This window comes from Pseudophryne corroboree, chromosome 8 (genome assembly GCF_028390025.1).
Source record: "Pseudophryne corroboree isolate aPseCor3 chromosome 8, aPseCor3.hap2, whole genome shotgun sequence".
In the NCBI taxonomy this organism is placed as follows: Eukaryota; Metazoa; Chordata; class Amphibia; order Anura; family Myobatrachidae; genus Pseudophryne; species Pseudophryne corroboree.
The window spans coordinates 37,236,834-37,258,674 of NC_086451.1; the positions used below are offsets into that span (position 1 = coordinate 37,236,834).

The 21,841-nt window shown below is 43.2% G+C and overlaps 1 pseudogene; it reads left to right on the plus strand.

Annotated features, from left to right (window-relative positions):
* The first annotated feature begins 592 nt into the window (after window positions 1–592).
* LOC134949735 (ficolin-2-like) lies at window positions 593–20,600 on the plus strand (annotated as a pseudogene).
* The last annotated feature ends 1,241 nt before the right edge of the window (window positions 20,601–21,841 follow it).

The window sequence follows — 21,841 nt, forward strand, 5'->3', positions numbered from 1 at the left end:
CTTCGGGGTCGGGTGCGTAGACGGTGGTGAGATCATCTCCACGCCGCCTTTGCCTATACTGTGAATGGGTCCCGGGTCGCATCGACCAGGCAACTCATTCACACTGCACCTGACTTGGTAATAACCTGGGAATAACCCTTCTTTATTCCCAGGCAACCTGGGAATTTGGGAGTGACCCCTTTCACACCGCACAGCAACTAGTGTCGACCCGGCTATATACCGGGTCGATACCAGGTTATTTGTGCAGTGTAAAAGGGGTATTGTAAAGTCAGTATCTGCCATCTCTTAAGCTGGATACACACTGGAGAGATGTTGGCATGATGTGCCATTTCGTAATGACATATCACCTACATCGCTCAGTGTATACAGGTGATTGCCGCTCCCGTGGTCGCAAGCGACGGATGCTTGGTTTGATATGTTGCATATCAAGCCAAGCTATATAGCTAGCGTCCTGTAGTATGCTATTGAAAGACGGAACATGATCGTTCCAACCTTCATTAATGCCGCTTCAGTGTGTACACACAATCCGATGTTGGAACAAATGCCCATCGCTCAAGTATGTACCCAGATTTAGGCTGAGAGCAGGGGTCACATGACTATATTATTGGGGTTGATTAGATTGTGTCTTTCAGTACCCAGAGACTGTAAAGAGGTTCAGGAGCAAGGATTCTCGTTGGGTGGCTGGTACACAATCTACCCTGAGGAGGGGCGTACATTACTGGTGATGTGTGACATGGATACAAAGGGTGGAGGCTGGACTGTAAGTTCAAAATTAACCAATCATTTTCCTGTATAAAGTGATAAGTCATTGTTTTCTTAGAAATTAACACTAAGTGGAAATCAGAAAAGATTCTAAAGAAGTGACGTTCTGTAATCATTGATATTCTTATCTAGGGAAAGGAATGGTGTCAGGTATGATGGGAGACAGACAATAGGTTTCACAACTGTCAATCAGTGTAGACCTGGGGACGAGTTTAGAGATTAAAAGGCTTGTGTTTCCTGGGGGAGGGGGGAAAGGAACAATCGAGGCAGAACAATCTGGTCTGATCTAGTGGAGAATTTTTTTTTAAGTACATCAACAGCAAGATACTAAAGAAGGAGAGTATAGGCCCTTTAAAGGACAAGAGGGGAGTCTTAATCAAAAATGATAATGACATAGCAAACAAACGAAACAAGTTTTTTTTCAACGGTATTTACCAGACAGGACCAAATGCTGGGTCTAACACAAAATCTCAACAAAAATAATGTTCCACTGCTAAATGCTTATTTATGTGAGGAGGTAGTCTGTGATGGATTAAAAAAGTTAAAGATTAATAAGTCCCCTGGTCCAGATGGAATTAACCCGAGAGTTCTTATGGAGTTGCATGCTGAACTAGCAAGACATCTATATTTGATCTTCATGAATTTGGTTAAATCGGGTATGGTTCCCAAAGACTGGCGTATAGCGGAGGTAGTGCCGATATTCAAAAAGGGGAGCAAAGATGAGCCAGGTAATTATAGACCTGTTAGTCTTACATCTATAGTGGGGAAAGTATTGGAAGGTATTCTAAGGGACAGTATTCAAAAGTTCCTTGAAGCAAATAAGGTCATTAAAAGGAACCAACATGGATTTGTGAAGGACAGATCATGTCAAACCAACTTACTTGGCTTTTATGAAACAGTAAGTGTGAACCTTGATCAGGGTAAGGAGGTGGATGTAATCTTTTTAGACTTTGCCAAAGCTTTCGACACTCTACCACACATGCGTCTTATCTATAAGCTACAAGAAATAGGGCTAGGGATCACAATATGCACTTGGGTCAGTAATTGGTTAGATAATAGGGAGCAGCGCGTTATGGTCAATGGATCATTTTCAAATTGGACTAAAGTACTAAGTGGTGTGCCACAAGGGTCTGTACTTGGACCACTTTTGTTCAACATTTTCATCAACAACCTAACAGTAGGTCTAGAGAGCATGGTGTCAAATTTCGCAGACGATACCAAATTGTGTAAGGTTATAAATACGAAGGGGGATGCCGAGTCTCTTCAGAACGACTTAACTAAACTGGAAGCATGGGCAGCAAAATGGAGAATGAGATTCAACACAGACAAGTGTACGGTAATGCACTGTGGGGGCAAGACCAGAAATTACACCTACATACTAAATGGGGTAATACTAAGGGATTCTGTACTGGAAAAAGACTTAGGGGTTCACATAGATAACAAATTAAGCAGCAGTACCGAAAGTAGGAGTGCAGCAAAGAAGGCTAATAATATATTAGCATGCATAAAACGGGGAATTGATTCAAGGAACGAGAATATTATACTCCCATTATATAAATCACTAGTGAGGCCACATCTTGAATACTGTGTGCAATTTTGGGCACCATATTACAAAAAGGATATCCTGGAGCTAGAAAAGGTTCAGGGGCAGGCAACCAAACTAATCAAGGGCATGGAGACGCTGGAATACGAGGAAAGGCTTGCAAGGCTAGGCATGTTTACATTGGAAAAGGAGACTAAGAGGGGACATGATCAACATCTACAAATATATAAGGGGTCAATACACAGAGCACAGGAGGGTCCTGTTTTCTATAAGATCAGCACAGAGGACACGCTTAGGTTAAAGGAGAGGAGTTTCCGCACATTGAGGTGAAAAGGTTTTTTCACAGTAAGGACAATACGTGTTTGGAATTCCCTGCCTGAGAGGGTAGTAACAGCGGACTCAGTCAACACATTTCAGAATGGGTTAGATAAATTCCTATTGGATAAAGATATTCAGGGTTATGGTGCGTAGGCATGCATTATAACAAATAGGTTGAACTCGATGGCTCGATGGACAATTGTCTTTTTTCAACCTTAGTTATTATGTTACTATGTAAAACTGTGTTGCGGTGGGATACGTTCAGTATCCCAGATTTCAAAATGGTGGTAGTCATGTGACTGACGCCGGGCTCATATATATATTGCAAAACCAGGTTGATTTTCCCATGTAAATGATTGCCACTTTAAAAAAATCTGGAGAACTCTCACAAAATCTCTCACTTTCTGATTCTCACACCCTATTAAATACCGCCCAAGGGGTTGTGGCGGGTTTACACTAGGGATCTGGCCTGTTTTGTTCTCAATTTTTTCCCTTTGGATTAATGGTAAGTTTGTTTTGATTACATACATGCATATGTTCTACTTCTTTTACCTGCAGGTATTTCAAAGACGTCAGGATGGTTCTGTGGATTTTTACCGTGACTGGAATTCCTATAAGAAGGGTTTTGGTAATCAACGGAGTGAATTTTGGCTCGGCAATGACAATCTCCACATGCTGACAAGAACAGGTGAGTATTTCTAACTTAGATCTACATAACAATACTGCAGTGCTACTTTATGCTTCATTAAAATGTAAACAAATTATTTTCAATTATTTATATAAATAGTTTATGCTGAACTATATATAATGCAATAAGTAAATGTACAGTAAAAGTGCCATGACTTGAAGGAGGGAAAACTCTATGGACATAAACATATTAATGATGGCTATTTTCTAAGGGCATATTAAGCATATTTCTTAGATGCTAATAAAGAAACCTCATTGCAGGACATGTATTTATAGGGTCAAAAAAAGCGGAAAGAAGGCTGCTCTCTAGTAATATTAAATGGTTGCTAGTAGTGATTGCGATTGATTACAGTTAAAAATTACATTTTAATAAAAAAGCACAGAAATGTGTATAAACAACATATAGTATAAGTATAACATGAATTCATGTGTGTTAATAAAATGGTATATATTACCCTGGGCATTGGGTCAGGAAATATAGCAAGGTTTCATTGGAGGAGTCCATTCCAGAGAGTGGCCCTTGTCTGTGTAAAAGTCCAATCCAGCAAGAGTCTTTTTAGTATGGAGAGAGCAGTAGTGATGCAACTGATAATTCACTGTTAGAGGAGTAAGCAGCTTGAAAATGTCCCGTTGTAAGTGGGTTCCTCATGCAATACGGTGTTGATATTAAGTTGATAATCTCTCTGAGCCTCTTCTGATGGAAAGATGATGAACATGGGCTGGTTCGGCTCCAAATGGATAAAACGTCCTGACCTCGTAGACACTACTGACGCGTTTCGCTGCGTGTAGCCTGCAGCTTTTTCAAAGGTACCTTTGAAAAGAGCGACTAACCGCACATCCCTGCCCCAACCCTACTGTCCTGCACCTGTACAACACTCAACAGCTCCCCCACAGGACTCTCAGAATCATTTGTACAACAATAGATATTCACCCCCCCCTTACACATACAAAGACTCTTCCTCACTTCTACAACCCTTCTTCTCCCACCAGTTCTTAGCTGCTACATCACAGTGCACGTGGGCACATGAAGACGGATTCCAATAAATATATCAATAGAAATGTTTACGTGTTTATTAAAACAGCTGGAAAATGTGGTCGGGGGATAACAGCAATGTAACCATCTATGAGGTCATTATCTGTCCAATGTTCTCCTAGCCTTACTTTTTAGAATGATTTTTAATCCATCATTTATTTCCACAAAGGAACATTCCAGATACGCGTTGACTTTCTAGACTTCGAAGATCAGAAAAACGTATGCTGTTTACAGTGACTTCACCATTGGATCCGAGTCAGAGAAATACAAACTGAAGGTTGGCAAATTTGTGTCTGGAGATGCAGGTAATGGAGCTTCATATTCCATGTTTAGGTTGTGTGGTCCTTTAAACTTCTCCACACTGATAGTTATGTTTCATATGAGCCCTCAGATATGACATAAGGTCAAAGTATAGAAAAAACAGTGTAGCTGGGATCACCGTGTGGATTGAAATACACAAAATAGATGAGTACAGATGGGAACAAAGTGATAAAGTAGGGATAGAGAGGCGGAATAAGTTATCGAGAGATGTAAGGCTCTATTCATGTACAACATGAACTGGCTACTGAAAAATATCCCCATATATCACATAATGTTAATGTGATGTATAGTAATATTTTGTAGCCATTCAGAAAAGCGTACCTGCCCGGCTATGTCCTCCAGTAAATGTCCCATCTGAGATCCCAGGAAGAGGGAGTCTGATAGGTCTTCTTCACAATGCACATGCACCGACAGTCCCTTGGGCTCCAGTGACCGCACCAGTCCTCTCCGGCTCCTTCTTGCCGTGTACCTGGCTGCTGTTGGCTTTCTCAGCCATTGATAGGATGATGATTATTATTATTACATTTTATTTATAAGGCGCCACAAATGTTTTCGCAGCGCCGTACAAAGGACAGTACAGGGAGACAAAACTTAACATTGCAGTAAATAAATAACAAAAATAGAGTACAGGTAACAAAGTGCACCACAATTATCAAAACATAATACAGCTTAGATGTAAGTAGCAAGTGAGTGATCAGCGTACTACTAGGAGCTGGTGGCCATAGATAGAGATGAGCCTTTACCAGCAGGAGAAAAAGCGGGTAAAGATGGTCGCTGAGTAGGTGAGGGTTTTGACAACAAGAGGAAAGAGGGCCCTGCTCTGGGGAGCTAACAATCTAGTAGGAAGGGGCAGGGTCGGACTGGCCCACAGGGGAACAGGGGAAACCAACGGTGGGCCCCACTGCCTGTGGGCCCACCTCCTCCTCTAGGCATTAGATTCCAAACTGTATCCTAGTGCACTTTAACTATACATTATACATATGTTACCTACCTTATACTGCACAGGACTATAGGCCCAGCCCATGCACTCTCTTACAGTTAGCCGGACCTCTGTGGTGGTTGGCCACACCTACACTATTGCAACGCCAAACTCTTATGCATGGGCCCCTACCATTGCATTACCCCGGTGGGCCCTTCTTGTGCCAGTCCAACACTTGGAAGGGGCGGCAGACAGATGACATGAGGTGCAAGCAAGCAAGTGGAAGGTATCCTGATGGCAGGATGTAAGCAAAGCAGAGATGGTCAAGGCATAAGGCAGAGGGATGGAGGCGCAGCCTCAGGACTGGGTTATGCATGATGGATGGTAGCCTGGGACCTCTCGGTAGGAGTGCCTGGTTGCGTTGCTTCTCAGCTAGTCATTCCAGTGGCCCAGAGAATGGTGACAAGCTGAGAAGAAGCATCAAGGGTAAATGCGGGTGTGAGTGATGCCAGGCACATGGATAGAAGGAGTGTGGCTATGGTGGCTGCATGCTGCTGTAGATGGGTGGTGGTGGGTCCCAGACTGACACAACAGGTAAGGGTGGCACACTGAGGCTGCCAGTAGAGTTTTGGAATCGGGTGAGCAGTGATACACCAGTACCTTTGAGATGAGGGCACTATGCAAGTACTCTGCTGATGGTTAGGGTCACCTTATTCACAGTGCACTCCAGGCTGTGGAGGGGTCACACCTGGTTCATATTCTGGGCACTCTTATTTTTTTCGGGCACTTTCTCCCTAGGCGCTTCTGATTTTCAGGTGTCAGTGAAGTGAAGTGAAAGAGACAAAGAGGAGGCAGGAAGACAGCAATCTCCCATCCGGAGGCTCATTATGCCATGAACAGATGCCAATTTTATTTTGAGAAGCAAAAAAGAAAGTGGAGCGGTGTTTCTCTGAATCGCTTTCCCATACTATTCCATAGGGAAGCAATATTTACACTAATCAGGGACACCGCTGAAGAAATTTTTGATTTCTCCACGATAACCCCATCTCTGAATGGGCCAAAGCAGTTAAAAGCCCTGTTATTGGGAGAGTGAAACGGGGCTTTTCACTGCTGCATGAATAGACCCCATAGAGAGATGGAAAACGAGTATAGATAAACAAAGACATAAAGTATGAATAGAGAAATCAGACCTGCAACTAGACATTTTGCTGCCCTGTGCCAGAGATCGTACTGGTGCCCCCTCTCCCCCCATAATTAAAATAGGACAGTGCATTCCGACCGTGTGAGCCAAAAATATAGGGGCGTGGCTTTATGGGAAGGGGCGTGGTCACAAAATAGTTATAATTCACATTACACTGCACAGTAGTGTCTGTTAGCCACATTACACCACACTGTAGTACCCCTTGTACACGTTACGCCACACAGTAGTACCCCCTTATACACGTTATGCCACAGTAGAGTCTTAGGGGATACATGTTACACCACACAGTAGTATCCCCTAAGACACAATACGCCACACAGTAGTGTCTTATTCACATTACACCACACAGTAGTATCTGTTATACACATTATGCCACACAGTAGTACCCCCTTATACATGTTACAGCACAGTAGAGCCCCTTGTACATATTATGCCACAGAAGAGCCATCTGTGTGTGTCTCTTACTGTACATTTCCCATGTAATAGCAGCGACCATTAGCACCTGGCTCCCATTGCTATGGAGTAGTGATGTGCACCGGACATTTTTCGGGTTTTGTGTTTTGGTTTTGGATTCGGTTCCGCGGCCGTGTTTTGGATTCGGACGCGTTTTGGCAAAACCTCCCTGAAAATTTTTTGTCGGATTCGGGTGTGTTTTGGATTCGGGTGTATTTTTACAAAAACCCCTCAAAAACAGCTTAAATCATAGAATTTGGGGGTCATTTTGATCCCATAGTATTATTAAACTCAATAAGCATAATTTCCACTCATTTCCAGTCTATTCTGAACACCTCACACCTCACAATATTATTTTTAGTCCTAAAATTTGCACAGAGGTCGCTGGATGACTAAGCTAAGCGACCCAAGTGCCCGACACAAACACCTGGCCCATCTAGGAGTGGCACTGCAGTGTCAGACAGGATGGCAGATTTAAAAAATAGTCCCCAAACAGCACATGATGCAAAGAAAAAAAGAGGTGCACCAAGGTCGCTGGATAGCTAAGCTAAGCGACCCAAGTGGCAGACACAAACATCTGGCCCATCTAGGAGTGGCACTGCAGTGTCAGACAGGATGGCAGATTTAAAAAATAGTCCCCAAACAGCACATGATGCAAAGAAAAAAAGAGGTGCACCAAGGTCGCTAGATGGCTAAGCATCACAAGTGGCCGACACAAACACCTGGCCCATCTAGGAGTGGCACTGCAGTGTCAGGAAGAATGGCACTTCAAAAAAATAGTCCCCAAACAGCACATGATGCAAAGAAAAATTAAAGAAAAAAAGAGGTGCAAGATGGAATTGTCCTTGGGCCCTCCCACCCAGCCTTATGTTGTATAAACAGGACATGCACACTTTAACGAACCCATCATTTCAGCGACAGGGTCTGCCACACGACTGTGACTGAAATGACTGGTTGGTTTGGGCCCCCACCAAAAAAGAAGCAATCTATCTCTCCTTGCACAAACTGGCTCTACAGAGGCAAGATGTCCACCTCCTCCTCATCGTCCGATTCCTCACCCCTTTCACTGTGTACATCCCCCTCCTCACAGATTATTAATTTGACCCCACTGGAATCCACCATCTCAGGTCCCTGTGTACTTTGTTGAGGCAATTGCTGCTGGTGAATGTCTCCACGGAGAAATTGATTATAATTCATTTTGATGAACATCATCTTCTCCACATTTTCTGGAAGTAACCTTGTACGCCGATTGCTGACAAGGTGAGCGGCTGCACTAAACACTCTTTCGGAGTACACACTGGAGGGGGGGCGACTTAGGTAAAATAAAGCCAGTTTCTGCAAGGGCCTCCAAATTGCCTCTTTTTCCTACCAGTATACGTACGGACTGTCTGACGTGCCTACTTGGATGCGGTCACTCATATAATCCTCCACCATTCTTTCAATGGGGAGAGAATCATATGCAGTGACAGTAGACGACATGTCCGTAATCGTTGTCAGGTCCTTCAGTCCGGACCAGATGTCAGCATCAGCAGTCGCTCCAGACTGCCCTGCATCACCGCCAGCGGGTGGGCTCGGAATTCTGAGCCTTTTCCTCGCACCCCCAGTTGCGGGAGAATGTGAAGGAGGAGATGTTGACGGGTCACGTTCCGCTTGACTTGACAATTTTGTCACCAGCAGTTCTTTGCACCTCTGCAGACTTGTGTCTGCCGGAAAGAGAGATACAACGTAGGTTTTAAATCTAGGATCGAGCACGGTGGCCAAAATGTAGTGCTCTGATTTCAACAGATTGACCACCCGTGAATCCTTGTTAAGCGAATTAAGGGCTCCATCCACAAGTCCCACATGCCTAGCGGAATCGCTCTGTGTTAGCTCCTCCTTCAATGTCTCCAGCTTCTTCTGCAAAAGCCTGATGAGGGGAATGACCTGACTCAGGCTGGCAGTGTCTGAACAGACTTCACGTGTGGCAAGTTCAAAAGGTTGCAGAACCTTGCACAACGTTGAAATCATTCTCCACTGTGCTTGAGACAGGTGCATTCCACCTCCTATATCGTGCTCAGTTGTATAGGCTTGAATGGCCTTTTGCTGCTCCTCCAACCTCTGAAGCATATAGAGGGTTGAATTCCACCTCGTTACCACTTCTTGCTTCAGATGATGGCAGGGCAGTTTCAGGAGTTTTTGGTGGTGCTCCAGTCTTCTGTACGTGGTGCCTGTACGCCGAAAGTGTCCCGCAATTCTTCTGGCCACCGACAGCATCTCTTGCACGCCCCTCTCGTTTTTTAAATAATTCTGCACCACCAAATTCAAGGTATGTGCAAAACATGGGACGTGCTGGAATTTGCCCATATTTAATGCACAGACAATATTGCTGGCGTTGTCCGATGCCACAAATCCACAGGAGAGTCCAATTGGGGTAAGCCATTCTGCGATGATCTTCCTCAGTTGCCGTAAGAGGTTTTTAGCTGTGTGCGTATTCTGGAAAGCGGTGATACAAAGCGTAGCCTGCCTAGGAAAGAGTTGGCATTTGCGAGATGCTGCTACTGGTGCCGCCGCTGCTGTTCTTGCGGCGGGAGTCCATACATCTACCCAGTGGGCTGTCACAGTCATATAGTCCTGAGCCTTCCCTGCTCCACTTGTCCACATGTCCGTGGTTAAGTGGACATTGGGTACAACTGCATTTTTTAGGACACTGGTGAGTCTTTTTCTGAGGTCTGTGTACATTTTCGGTATCGCCTGCCTAGAGAAATGGAACCTAGATGGTATTTGGTACCGGGGACACAGTACCTCCAACAAGTCTCTAGTTGCCTCTGCAGTAATGATGGATACCGGAACCACGTTTCTCACCGCCCAGGATGCCAAGGCCTCAGTTATCCACTTTGCAGCAGGATGACTGCTGTGATATTTCATCTTCCTCGCAAAGGACTGTTGGACAGTCAATTGCTTGGTGGAAGTAGTAAAAGTGGGCTTACGAGTACGACTTCCCCTCTGGGATGACCATCGACTCCCAGCAGCAACAACAGCAGCGCCAGCAGCAGTAGGCGTTACACGCAAGGATGCATCGGAGGAATCCCAGGCAGGAGAGGACTCGTCATAATTGCCAGTGACATGGCCTGCAGGACTATTGGCATTCCTGGGGAAGGAGGAAATTGACACTGAGGGAGTTGGTGGGGTGGTTTGCGTGAGCTTGGTTACAAGAGGAAGGGATTTACTGGTCAGTGGACTGCTTCCGCTGTCACCCAAAGTTTTTGAACTTGTCACTGACTTATGATGAATGCGCTGCAGGTGACGTATAAGGGAGGATGTTCCGAGGGGGTCAACGTCCTTACCCCTACTTATTACAGCTTGACAAAGGCAACACATGGCTTGACAAATGTTGTCCGCATTTCTGTTGAAATACTTCCACACCGAAGAGCTGATTTTTTTGGTATTTTCACCAGGCATGTCAATGGCCCTATTCCTCCCACGGACAACAGGTGTCTCCCCGGGTGCCTGACTTAAACAAACCACCTCACCATCAGAATCCTCCTGGTCAATTTCCTCCCCAGCGCCAGCAACACCCATATCCTCCTCATCCTGGTGTACTTCAACACTGACATCTTCAATCTGACTATCAGGAACTGGACTGCGGGTGCTCCTTCCAGCACTTGCAGGGGGCGTGCAAATGGTGGAAGGCGCATGCTCTTCACGTCCAGTGTTAGGAAGGTCAGGCATCGCAAACGTCACAATTGGACTCTCCTTGTGGATTTGTGATTTCGAAGAACGCACAGTTCTATGCTGTGCTTTTGCCAGCTTGAGTCTTTTCATTTTTCAAGCGAGAGGCTGAGTGCTTCCATCCTCATGTGAAGCTGAACCACTAGCCATGAACATAGGCCAGGGCCTCAGCCGTTCCTTGCCACTCCGTGTGGTAAATGGCATATTGGCAAGTTTACGCTTCTCCTCCGACAATTTTATTTTAGATTTTTGAGTCCTTTTTTTACTGATATTTGGTGTTTTGGATTTTACATGCTCTGTACTATGACATTGGGCATCGGCCTTGGCAGACGACGTTGCTGGCATTTCATCGTCTCGGCCATGACTAGTGGCAGCAGCTTCAGCACGAGGTGGAAGTCGATCTTGATCTTTCCCTATTTTTGGAACCTCAACATTTTTGTTCTCCATATTTTAAAAGGCACAACTAAAAGGCACCTCAGGTAAACAATGGAGATGGATGGATACTAGTATACTTATGGATTGACGAGCGACTGCCGACACAGAGGTAGCTACAGCCGTGGACTACCGTACTGCGTCTGCTGCTAATATAGACTGGATGATAATTATATAAAAAATATATATATATCACTACTGCAGCCAGACAGGTATATATTATATAATGACGGACCTGCTGGACACTGTCAGCTCAGCACTGCAGACTCCTAAAGTAAGCTACTAGTAGTATCAAGAAGATAGAAAAAAAAAAAAACACCACAGGTAGGTGGTATACAATTATGGATGGACTAGCGACTGCCGACACAGAGGTAGCTACAGCCGTGGACTACCGTACTGCGTCTGCTGCTAATATAGACTGGATGATAATGATATAAAAAAAATATATATATATATCACTACTGCAGCCGGACAGGTATATATTATATAATGACGGACCTGCTGGACACTGTCAGCTCAGCACTGCAGACTCCTAAAGTAAGCTACTAGTAGTATCAAGAAGATAGAAAAAAAAAAAAACACCACAGGTAGGTGGTATACAATTATGGATGGACTAGCGACTGCCGACACAGAGGTAGCTACAGCCGTGGACTACCGTACTGCGTCTGCTGCTAATATAGACTGGATGATAATGATATAAAAAATATATATATATATATATATCACTACTGCAGCCGGACAGGTATATATTATATAATGACGGACCTGCTGGACACTGTCAGCTCAGCACTGCAGACTCCTAAAGTAAGCTACTAGTATCAAGAAGATAGAAAAAAAAAAAAAAAACACCACGGGTAGGTGGTATACAATTATGGATGGACGAGCGACTGCCGACACAGAGGTAGCTACAGCCGTGGACTACCGTACTGCGTCTGCTGCTAATATAGACTGGATGATAATGATATAAAAAAAAAATATATATATATCACTACTGCAGCCGGACAGGTATATATTATATAATGATGGACCTGCTGGACACTGTCAGCTCAGCACTGCAGACTCCTAAAGTAAGCTACTAGTATCAAGAAGATAGAAAAAAAAAAAACACCACAGGTAGGTGGTATACAATTATGGATGGACGAGCGACTGCCGACACAGAGGTAGCTACAGCCGTGGACTACCGTACTGCGTCTGCTGCTAATATAGACTGGATGATAATGATATAAAAAATATATATATATATCACTACTGCAGCAGGACAGGTATATATTATATAATGACGGACCTGCTGGACACTGTCAGCTCAGCACTGCAGACTCCTAAAGTACGCTACTATTAGTATCAAGAAGATAGAAAAAAAAAAAAACACCACAGGTAGATGGTATACAATTATGGATGGACTAGCGACTGCCGACACAGAGGTAGCTACAGCCGTGGACTACCGTACTGCGTCTGCTGCTAATATAGACTGGATGATAATGATATAAAATATATATATATATATATCACTACTGCAGCCGGACAGGTATATATTATATAATGACGGACCTGCTGGACACTGTCAGCTCAGCACTGCAGACTCCTAAAGTAAGCTACTAGTATCAAGAAGATAGAAAAAAAAAAAAAAACACCACGGGTAGGTGGTATACAATTATGGATGGACTAGCGACTGCCGACACAGAGGTAGCTACAGCCGTGGACTACCGTACTGCGTCTGCTGCTAATATAGACTGGATGATAATGATATAAAAAATATATATATATCACTACTGCAGCCGGACAGGTATATATTATATAATGACGGACCTGCTGGACACTGTCAGCAGAATGCGTTTATAGAATAAAAACACCACATGACGAGTGTTTAACTTTTTCAGGCAGACAATCACAATATACTGGTGGTCAGTGGTCACTGGTCAGTCACACTGGCACTGGCACTCTGGCAGCAAAAGTGTGCACTGTTAAAATATGTACTCCTGCTATAACTGCTCCCCAGTATCCCCCACAATTAAGCTGTGTGAGCAGTGAGCACTCAGCACAGTCAGATATACAGTATTACATAGATGATGCAGCACACTGAGGGCACACTGAGGCTGAGCACAGATATGGTATGTGACTGTGTCACACTGTGTATCGTTTTTTTTCAGGCAGAGAACGGATTAATTAAACTGGTGGTCACTGGTCACACTATCAGCAAGTAGTACTCCATCCTAATATGCTCCCCAAAATTAGTAAATCAAGTGTCTCTACTCTCTACTCTCTAGTCTACAGTCTAAACGGAGAGGACGCCAGCCACGTCCTCTCCCTATCAATCTCAATGCACGTGTGAAAATGGCGGCGACGCGCGGCTCCTTATATAGAATCCGAGTCTCGCGATAGAATACGAGCCTCGCGAGAATCCGACAGCGGGATGATGACGTTCGGGCGCGCTCGGGTTAGCCGAGCAAGGCGGGAAGATCCGAGTCTGCCTCGGACCCGTGTAAAAAGGCTGAAGTTCGGGGGGGTTCGGTTTCCGAGAAACCGAACCCGCTCATCTCTACACAGATATGGATTGTTTTTCAGGCAGACAACGTATACTGGTGGTCACTGGTCAGCAAAAGTCTGCACTGTACTCCTCCTATATAATACTGCTGGTCCCCAGTCCCCACAATAAAGCAGTGTGAGCACAGATATATGCAGCACACTGAGCATAGATATGGAGCGTTTTTCAGGCAGACAACGTATAATACTGGTGGTCACTGGTCAGCAAAACTCTGCACTGTACTCCTCATATATAATACTGCTGGTCCCCAGTCCCTACAATAAAGCAGTGTGAGCACAGATATATGCAGCACATTGAGCACAGATATGGAGCGTTTTTCAGGCAGACAACGTATAATACTGGTGGTCACTGGTCAGCAAAACTCTGCACTGTACTCCTCCTATATAATACTGCTGGTCCCCAGTCCCCACAATAAAGCAGTGTGAGCACAGATATATGCAGCACACTGAGCACAGATATGGAGCGTTTTTCAGGCAGACAACGTATAATACTGGTGGTCACTGGTCAGCAAAACTCTGCACTGTACTCCTATATAATACTGCTGGTCCCCAGTCCCCACAATAAAGCAGTGTGAGCACAGATATATGCAGCACACTGAGCACAGATATGGAGCGTTTTTCAGGCAGACAACGTATAATACTGGTGGTCACTGGTCAGCAAAACTCTGCACTGTACTCCTCCTATATAATACTGCTGGTCCCCAGTCCCCACAATAAAGCAGTGTGAGCAGAGGCAGAACTCTGGGAGGCAACGGAGTCACCTGCCGCCTGGCTCCTGCTTTGAAGGGGGGCACCTCTCCTCCTGTTCCGTGTTTTCAGCGACATTAATCAATACAGTTAATTGACAGCAACCGGTATCTCTTCCGTAGCCGACTTCCCCACTAGTCACTGCACCTTACAAATCACACCCTCTTATAGATACACTGGAAGCAGACACCTTACTGATGAAGCTATTTGCTCCTATAAAGGAAACATGAGAATTCTAACTATATGAAATTATTTCTCTGACAATTACAAGTAACTTCATATAGTTAGAATTCTCATACTTCCTATGCAAGAGCAGATATCTCCATCAGTATGGTGCATGTTTCCAGTGTAATAGGTTGTGGGTTCTAATCCTGGATATGACACTTGCAAATTAATTGTCAGAGAAATAATCAGCATTGTGAGTGACTGAGCAGATCTATGTAGTGTGTGGCTGGACCCCTACATAGATCTGCCTAGTTGCAACGGTTTTGTAGTGGCTTCATATAGTTAGACTTAGAGATGAGCGGGTTCGGTTTTACTCGGATCTCAAAACGGCATCTTATTGGCTTACGGATGATATATAGGGGGAGGGGCACCAATATTTTTCTTGCCTCCGGGCAACTGGGACAAACTTACGCCACTGAGTGTGAGCACAGATATATGCAGCACACTGAGCACAGATATGGAGCGTTTTTCAGGCAGACAACGTATACTGGTGGTCACTGGTCAGCAAAACTCTGCACTGTACTCCTATATAATACTGCTGGTCCCCAGTCCCCACAATAAAGCAGTGTGAGCACAGATATATGCAGCCCACTGAGCACAGATATGGAGCGTTTTTCAGGCAGACAACGTATAATACTGGTGGTCACTGGTCAGCAAAACTCTGCACTGTACTCCTCCTATAATACTGCTGGTCCCCAGAATAAAGATATTTGCACTGCAGCCCCCTGAAACAAAGTGAGAGGACGCCAGCCACGTCCTCTCACTATAATTTCTAATACACGAGTGAAAAATGGCGGCGACGCGCGGCTTTAAATAGAATCCGAATCTCGCGAGAATCCGACAGCGGGATGATGACGTTCGGGCGCGCTCGGGTTACCCGAGCAAGACGCGAAGATTCGAATCTGCCTCGGAACCGTGTAAAATGGGTGAAGTTCGGGGGGGTTTGGATTCTGACGAACCGAACCCGCCCATCTCTACTATGGAGTCATGTTTGCAGAATGCAGGGAAGGAGCGTAGGGGATAGAGCGCACATGTGTTACACTCTACCTAGCGCAGACTGCGCTGCTTCAATACACGGGAAAGAAGGAGGATGGAGTGCACATGTGACATACTCTACCCAGTGCTGACTACTCCTATAAGGTCTACAGCAGACAGCGCTGCTTCAATACACGGGACAGAAAGAGGATGGAGTGCACATGTGACATACTCTACCCAGTGCTGACTACTCCTATAAGGTCTACAGCAGACAGCGCTGCTTCTATCGGCCACAACATACAGTAGATGACTAATCCGGGTGTCTGCGCATGGTGCACCCATACAGCAAATGCGCGGTGGGTGGATAAACATCTGCATCACCCTAGTTATGGCCCTGAGAGAAATGAAGACCATAAAGAAAAGATAAGGCCTATAGAACAGTAAAGAAAACATACTGTTTAGTGGAATGAAAGATGATGAAGAGTGTAGAAAGATGTACAGTAATTGCAAAAGAGATAAAGGACAGTGGGGCTAATTCAACAAGGAACGCAAAACGGCAAAAATTGTGAAAATACGTAAAATGCAAAATCAGAGACAAAAAATACAACGTCTGAGACGTAGGAAAAATTGCGTGTGCACTACGAAAACTTGGCGTGTAGGGGGCGTACTGAAGGGCTGGTCTTGCAAAAACTACGAGCAGGGGAGTGTTGTGGGCGTATGCTGATGATCGGTGGGCGGTGCATATGCAATTTTTGCAACTGCACGCACATTTATGGTGTGCAGTTTCTGAGTGACTACAGGTCTACCTTAAAATCTGCACAAGCTGACTTCAGTTGTAGAATGTTGGATGTACTGTATACAGCAATCATTGCTCCATTACTCCCAGCTGAAGCAGCTCACACTGCTGACCACAATTCACTTTATTCAGCTGCATTGAAACTTAACAACATGTAAGGGAGGTTTAAACTTTTTAACACATGTATTACTCTAAAATATATGTTAGTAGTAACCTAATAATTCTTTAAGTTAATGACAATGCAGGTTTGTCAAGAACACACTTGTTTTCCTACAAACATGTACAATAAAATTTACAAGCAAGTTTTTTTTTTCTTTTTTGTTTGGTTAATGGCTTTTTGTTTAAAAGCTGAGTTTTTGTCTGATTTAAAGTAACAAACAATTATTATCTTCAAAAATCATACCCACATACATGTGTAAGTTTTTTTTCCCCCTTGACAAAGAAACATATGTTTAATAACATCACCACAATAATTGTAATTTTGTAGACATTTTAATTATGCACCACTTTTTTTCACATTAAACAATAACATAAGGAATATTAATAACAACAAAGAAACATGAATATGTCATTTCAACATAAAAAAACTATTTTTTTTCCTTTTTCCGCCTGCGTTTGTGGATTCACTAGCGGAAGTAGCTCGTCTTGTTGTTCGACGCATCCTGTCAGTAGGCATGGTTGGCTCAATGTTATGTGTGGCTGATGTTAAATTGTGACATCAGAAACTTTTACGCAAAAAATGCGATTAAGTGTAAGTTTTTTAGCAAAAAATGCGGAATTTTAAATCTCATTGCAAAATTTGCAAAATTTGCAAATTTGACAAGTCCACTTTTTTTTTGTAACATTAAATTAGTGTTGCAGATTTACCGTTTGGGCGTGCTTTTGCGATTGGTCGCAGTTTTTGCTAATTTGTACTTTTTACAATCCTTACTGAATTAGCCCCAGTATACTCAGATGCAGTATGATGAGAGATAAAGAACATATAAGGGAGATTTATCAAAGCTTCTAAAGAAGACAAGTGTTATGGGGTGTACACACGGTGAGATAAATCTGTAAGATTTTGACTATATAGTCAAAATCTTATGAAATGTTAGTGCATATCGCATGGTGTTAGGCAGCTTGCGATAAAGATTCGATCCCGATGCGCGCTCCCGTGGGGTCGGTATCGTAAGGCTAGATAGACTGTGCAGGCAAGTCAATCTTGACTATCTAGTGTACTATCTAGTACAAAGTATAGTCAAAATTGGTACTTAGTCAAAATCGTACATAGACAAAATCTCAAGCACATATAGTCAAAAATCTGTACTATCAGTGCTATCTGGGCTCTGGGGGAATTCAAGGGAAATCGCATAGTCAAAATCAAACATAGCAAGGATCTCACCGTGTGTATACACCTTTAGTGTGGCCCATAGCAACCAATCACATTCTAGGTATCATTTTATAGAATTTACTAAATAAATATATAGGGGTAAATTTACTAAGATGAGAGTTCTATTTAAGATGGGATGTTGCTCATAGCAACCAATCAGATTCTACTTCTAATTTATCTAGCACCTTCTAGAAGATAATACCTGGAATCTGATTGGTTGCTATGGGCAACATCCCATCTTAAATAGAACTCCCATCTTAGTAAATTTACCCCATAGAATCTAATTGGTTCCTATATGTAGCAACTCCATGTGTCTTCTTTAAGTTAAATTCCTAATTCTTCCTCATACAGAGGTAGAAGCAGTGCCTTACTATGACCTTATGGCTCACTAGGCAAGATTCTAGTTTGGGGCTCTCTTCTCTCCAATTTGTTTCTGCAAAAATCCTAACCCTAACCCTTTTTTTCCAGACAAACTAAATACCCCAATGTTCCTAAAAACGAAATAACCCCCACCACCTAAGGAACTTCCAAGAATATCCCAGAATACTAATACTTACCACTATAACCAAGGCAGCACAAAGTTTCACAAAGACCAATATAGGAAAATGTGGTATGGAGGGAGATATAGATCATATAGAGAAATGTAGAGAAACAGTATTTAGTGAAGTAATAAGGATAGCCATGAGGAAAGCAACATACAGACATGACAAAGCACAGAAAATTGAGGAACAGTACAGAGACACGTAATATGGATAGAGCGATGAGGAACAGTACAGAGACACGTAATATGAATAGAAAGATGAGGAACAGTACAGAGACACATAATTAGAATAGAGAGATGAGGAACAGTACAGAGACACGTAATATAAATAGAGAGATGAGGAACAGTACAGAGACACATAATATGAATAGAGAGATGATGAACAGTACAGAGACGTGTAATATGGATAGAATGATGAGGAACAGTACAGAGACACGTAATATGAATAGAGAGATGAGGAACAGTACAGAGACACATAATATGAGTAGAGAGATGAGGAACAGTACAGAGACGTGTAATATGGATAGAATGATGAGGAACAGTACAGAGACATGTAATATGGATAGAGCGATTAGGAACAGTATAGCGACATGTAAAATGATGATGAGCAGTACAGAGACATGTAATATGGATAGAGTGATGAAGAACAGTTCAGAGACACGCAATATGAATAGAGAGATGAGGAACAGTACAGATACACGTAATATGAATAGAGAGATGAGGAACAGTACAGAGACATGTAATATGGATAGAGTGATGAAGAACAGTACAGAGACACATAATATGTATTGAGCGATGAGGAACAGTACAGAGACACGTAATATGGATAGAGCGATGAGGAACAGTACAGATACACATAATATGGATAGAGTGATGAGGAACAGTACAGAGACACGTAATTTGGATAGAGCAATGAGGAACAGTTCAAAGACACATAATATGGATAGAGTGATGAGGAACAGTGCAGAGACACGTAATATGGATAGAGCTATGAGGAACAGTACAGATACACATAATATGGATAGAGTGATGAGGAACAGTACAGAGACACGTAATATGGATAGAGCGATGAGGAATAGTACAGAGACATGTAATATGGGCAAAGTGAAGAGGAACTGTACCAAGACACATAATATGTATAGAGCGATGAGGAACAGTACAGAGACACATAATATGGATAGAGCGATAAGGAACAGTACAGAGACATGTAAAATGGATAGAGTGATGAGGACCAGTGCAGAGACACGTAAAATGATGAGGAGCAGTACAGAGTTATATAATATGTATAGAGCTATGAGGAGCAGTTCAGAGACATATAATATGGATAGAGTGATGAGGAACAGTACAGAGACATGTAATATGTATAGAGCTATGAGGAGCAGTTCAGAGACATATAATATGGATAGAGTGATGAGGAACAGTACAGAGACATGTAATATGGATAGAGTGATGAGGAACAGTACAGAGACACATAATATGGATACAAGATGCACAGATGATGAAAGCAGAGTGTGTCTGACTGTAGACTCTGTTTCTCAGGTGACTCGCTCAGTTACCACAACAACCGAGCCTTCTCCACCTTCGACCAGGACAATGATGCGCATACAGCAAACTGTGCTGAAGAATATCGTGGAGCCTGGTGGTATGGCATCTGCCATGACTCTAACCTCAATGGCATGTATCTGAGAGGACAACATGAGAGCAGGGCTACTGGCATCAACTGGTTGGCCGGCAGGGGATACAATTACTCCTACAAAGTGGTTGAAATAAAGTTCAGGCCGGTGTAAATGTTTTCACTGTAACTTTGGCCAAATGCATTTACTGTATAATTGGAAGAGATTTGATGTAAAGCCGCACAGAGAATGAGGCCACAGTCTTATCCTATAGCCGTATAATGCTTAAAGTAACTAAACCGTTATCCACTTACAACTAGACTATCACTAAATCTTTTATGTGCCTTTGCCAGGCAGTAGGTTCCTGTGGCCCAAATTATGTACTACGTTACATTTTTACTTTATTGTTCATAGGTCACTTACATGCCCCATTTTGTGAAATAGACAATTATTCAGCCTACCAATTTGCTCCAAACTAGTGACATCACCGAGACATGTGACTCAAAAGGAAGTTTTAGATTGCATTCTCAAGTTGCCAAAATGTCTGCCTCCGCTGAGTAAAGGGCATAAGCAAAGTATATATCTTAAAGTTTCAGTCTCATTTTCTACATCTCAATAGTGTTTCGCAAATGAATAACTCCTATACAGTATTTACTTGACCTCAAGCCCCCAAAGGGATGGGTCTACTCTCCAGGTAGTGTTCGAAAGGTCACCTGGGCCCCGCCATCAGGCACGGGTCTAGTAATTACCCCCCTGCCCCCTCAACGCCACTGATAATGAGCTATCTTGGGGATGGGACCCACTTCCAAACACGAAATGCATTTATGTTCCATATACACCTTATACACATAGCCTAAAGGTCATTTCATACAATATTTTTAATAATTTTGTGCATGAAACAAAGTTTGTGTACACTGAACCATCACAAAGCCAAGGTATCACTACTGTATACCAGCCACACTCAAAAAAATGGTTTTCAGAATGTTTTGGATATCGTATTTTCTCAACCTGGATTTCCTATTATTACAATTGTACATATCATTGCACTGTGTTTTGTTATTATTACGTTAGATGAAATGCACCTGGCTTGAACAAGATGATGCCTTCCTGCTTTGACACAGGTGCAACACATTTGCAAATTTACACAAACCTATATTAAACTTGTGCATAAAGTCAGTGTGGTTTAAATGCATGTTTACTGTAATTGCAGTTGACCAAGCAATAAAAGCCGCATTATATGTAACAATACGATTTGAAACCATACCCATCTGAACACAGGTGATACCTTGCTATTCCTTTAGGATGGCAGGGTTGGGAATTCATCCCCCGGCCCTTTCTGTTTATGTATTTGCTCCTTAGGGGGAATCTGTTTATGCAGCGGACTAATTGTCTTTCCTGTTGCATTATCACCTGGGACAAACAGGAAATACAAAGGAAATCATTATAAGTTTGTTCTGTGAGCGAGTGACGTAGAGTATATTGTTCTTTGGTTTCCAAAATTAGATGTAACATTGTTAATTGCATATATGTTCATATATGAAGCATGGAATTAAAATACAGTCCTGCAATTCCACTTACAGTATCATGCCAGCCCCTTTCTTAAAGGCCCCTAGAATCATGGGGCCCCGGGCAGCTGCCCAGTGAGCCCTTATGTTAA